Genomic DNA, 4,068 nt, shown 5'->3' with positions numbered 1-4,068 from the left:
ATGGTTCATTTGATTGTTAATGTTTATCCGTGGTAGGCATGTAGATAATTACTTATTTGCTTGGTTGTTTTCACAACATTGATTAACTTCCGCTGCCTTCACAGTTTTCCCTTATTGAACAGGTTTCTGAATAACATATTGATGAAATAATGACTCGAGGAAGGGGGGGTTAACCCTCAAGGAAGGTAACTAATTATCTGTGGTAGATAGAAGGGAAAAAAAGGATTGTCAATAGATTTCTAGCAAAGGTTTATTAGCTGACGCGGCTTGATTATGCTACTCCAACTCCATAAATTTGTTATCTATTTAATTATGTTTACTAATATCAAGTAATTCTGCAATCTGTTTTGTTTCCCTATTTTTTCCATCCTGAGAAATTTCCTTGTTATGTTGGAAAATTTTGATTGGTTTCAGAAAATCACTGATATTGTTATGTAATACTATCGTTGAAATACAATATGTAGTACGCTGATATATTAGTGTGATGAAAAATTGCTTCCATCACTCACTCCCTAATAGGCTCTTTGCCCTACGCTTTTGGGGGGCGAGGGGCAGAGAGCTAATGGGGAGTTCTCGTATTGTTTGGAGTATTACAGCAATGTTACAGCCACGAAAGTAGGTAACTATCATGTATGTTGTGAACTTAGATATAAGTTTTGGGCACACGATTTGTCTACTTGTTAAATTTGCCTTTCCTCATCCTTAAATTTTAGAAGTTGTGATTGTAGTTGAGCTATCAATGCATTTAATTTTTCTTTGAACACCTATGCGCTATGTTACATATTTCCTCTTAGGAGAGTGAGTATGGAAGAGGCAGTTTGTTCCCCATTTGGCATTTTCTTGATTTGTATAAACCTCCGATGCCAGTCTATATTAGTACTGAAGGTTTTCTCCTACTCTTATGCTGGGAACCAATATCCTTTTCCGTTCATGCATTTACTATCTGATGGATGGATGTTTACTTTGTTGTCATCAGGATGCTGCAGACTGATAAAGAATCTCTGCCTGATGATGAGTCATATGACTTGGTCATTGGCATGCTGTTATTGACAGACCAGATTGATGCTACCCTAAAATATATAGATTTGACTTTAAAATCTAGGTATATCCTATCAGTGAACGTGTTTACCGAATGTGTGCGAAATTGTGTTAACAAGGGGAGGTTGGATACATTGGTGTCAATTATTGAGAGGTGCAAGGTATATACATCTTCTTTTAGTTAATTGTTAAATTTTCTATCATAGTTGGTGCATTTTCTAAATATGTGACATTCTGGGGCATTATCAGAAAATGGATCAGAACAAAGCCCTCTGTCCACCCAGGAACCTGTGCAACTATATTGCAGATGTTGCAATGGAAGAGGATAGTAGCGAGTTAGCTTATTATGCCCTGGAATTCATGGCCAAATCGATTGCATGAGGTGAGAATGAAAAGCTACCGGTTCTGCTCTCTGTAGATGAAGGACTAGTTGTGTCTGCAGTAGGAACTACTAGCAGGACGAACAATGCTAAACTCCTTGATGGATCATGGGTAATCCTTAAGCGTGCGTTGCGCCAAAAGAAGGTTCCAAACCCAGAATCTTACCTTGCTATGATATATGCCCATGCTTCCTTGGGGAATCTACAGAAGGCCTTTAGTACTCTGCATGAGTTTGAGACTACTTACAGAAATTCTACTAAGGAAGCTGAAGAGGATCTACTCTCTCCATTTACCTCTTTGTGTCCACTGGTTATGGCATGCTCCAAGGATGGCTTTGTGACTTTAGATTCAGTACGTCTTTTATTCCTCACACACCATATAACTTTAGTGTATACTGGCTCATCTTTTGACTTTCTATATTGTTGCAATGTCCTGTTTTGTTGAGTCAGCATTTCTCGTATTACCTCTTGAATTTGTTTCAAAGTGATGGTAAAAGTAAATTGATTGGTGTTCATTTTATTTGTTCTTTTGTTGTTCATTTGATTAGTCTAAAGAGATTTTGAAATACACAAAGCCTCTCTCTGCCCTTTCCTGCTTCTTTTTATTTTTCTTTTGCATGTGGAAAACAAGAATCAAACAATATTTACTAGTTTTGTGAAGAATGGATACCACACATGTTGATAAGAAATAGTTGAAAAATTGCCTACTGTATACATGAGCGCTGGTATGTATATATCATATATCATTTTAATTTTAATTTCTTTTCTTTTCTTTTTGTGTGCGCACATTTTGTATTGTGTTATTCACAAGATGAGATGACTGGTTCAGACCTTGGGAATGATAGTGTTTCTGTTGTTTTCTTATGGTGTTGCTTGGTTATGCAACTTTACTATTATTTTAATTTTTTTTAGCTTGTCATTGATTTGTTCTGTTGAAATGTGACTCAAGTCTACTATCAATTGGGGAATTTGAGCCAAGCTTATCCTCCTTACAAATCTGTTGCTGCACTAAATTGTATAATTTTAGGTTGTGCAAATACATGGGATGTTGATCGGCCTACCAGACTTTTGAAGCAATTGATGGCGCATTTGGGTTGATCCCCAACATCCATTCATACAATGCTCTGAAGTGTGCATTTGTAAAGCTCAACATGGTGGACACCTATTCCCCCCTGCCCACACACATGCACACACGCACTCACACAACAAACAATGGAAGAAAACCTCCTTCCAAACATGCCTTATAAACTAGGTGTTTGATATGATGACCTTTTTTAGCACTAGTGATGGTCTTTTTTCTGTGGCAGACATCTGAAGCTTCAAGTGTGTTTGACCACTTAATAAGTAAGGGCGTGAAACCAAACTCGACGACATACTCTCTGTTTGTTAACACTCATCTCATTAAGCGAGACCAAAAAGCAGCTCTCTCTGTTATCAATGAGACGGTAACTGTGTTCTTCCCGTGTTTTTAGAGAGCTGGCTTTAGTTTCTACATAGTCAACTGGTTCATGCAACCAAACTAATATATTGTATGACAACCTCATGGGCAGGTAAATTCAGGATTTGAACCATCAAGGGAAATGCTAAAAAAGGTCAGAAGGTGATGTATACGAGAGATGGACTACAAGAGTGATGACCAGGTCGAGTCCCTGGCTAGAAAGTACAAAATCCAAATGGGTATGGAGAATTGCCGGGACTTGCTGTTTAATCTCTAGTACAGCACTGCTTACGCATGATAGGTAACTTCTGATACACAAAAGGAAATACATGCGTCATTTAAAATGGTTTCAAATTCAAGCTTTATTTTGGTCTGTTTGGAAACCATAGCGAAGGAATTTTATTATCAACCATCATTTACTTTCATTTACGCTCCATTTGTTTAGCTTTATTTTGGTGTCTGTCTGGAAACATAGCAAAGGAATTTGATTATCAATCATCATTTAATTACATTTACACCCCAAGAACATGGGAGGAATAAAAAAGAAAAGATTAGTCTCTTTAATAACTGATTTGGGGATTGGAACTACTACTGTACTTCTGTTAGATTAAGCAGCAAACAGGAGCATAACACACTGATGTGGGAGCTTTAATATGTATTCTTTATATCATTGATTAAAATAATTGACAGTATGAGTACATACATGCTCATCTACCCCTCCAGAAATTGGACTTGATTTGTGAAATAAAAAATGACTTCCATTTTTTTTTTTTTTATACGAAGACTCATTTTATGCAATTCTTGCCTCTTTGGTACTGCATACTTGCGATAATACAATGCCCAATTTTTCTTACCCCTTTCGTCATGGCTTACCATTATCATGAATAACCTACATTGACTTGATTTATCTTGTTTACCCTTACTCACACACCCCACCCATAATCTACTTCCATGTTTACCCTCACTCACTCACACACCCCACCCACCCACGATATTTCATCTCTCCCTCCATTCTTTGTTTAAACCGGTGAAGGAATACACTTTCTTTTCTCATCAGCTCCTAAATCTCTGTCATGTACATCTGAACCATCATTTTTTGCCAATCCCATGACACCAGGAATAGATGAAAATTCGTCATTGGAATTTCTAATTTGTAGCAGTCTACCTACAGTCATAAGAAACGGATCGCGTAAAACACTGAGACTATTAATA

At 37.1% G+C, this 4,068-nt stretch overlaps 1 pseudogene; it reads left to right on the top strand.

Moving 5' to 3' along the window:
* Positions 1-777: 777 nt before the first annotated feature.
* LOC114276211 (pentatricopeptide repeat-containing protein At1g26460, mitochondrial-like) lies at positions 778-3,625 on the top strand (annotated as a pseudogene).
* The last annotated feature ends 443 nt before the right edge of the window (positions 3,626-4,068 follow it).

Source organism: Camellia sinensis, chromosome 14 (assembly GCF_055761805.1).
Source record: "Camellia sinensis isolate YWXY chromosome 14, ASM5576180v1, whole genome shotgun sequence".
Classification (NCBI taxonomy): domain Eukaryota; kingdom Viridiplantae; phylum Streptophyta; class Magnoliopsida; order Ericales; family Theaceae; genus Camellia; species Camellia sinensis.
Note: the sequence above shows the minus strand (reverse complement) of the source record. Positions and strands in the feature narration are given on the sequence as shown.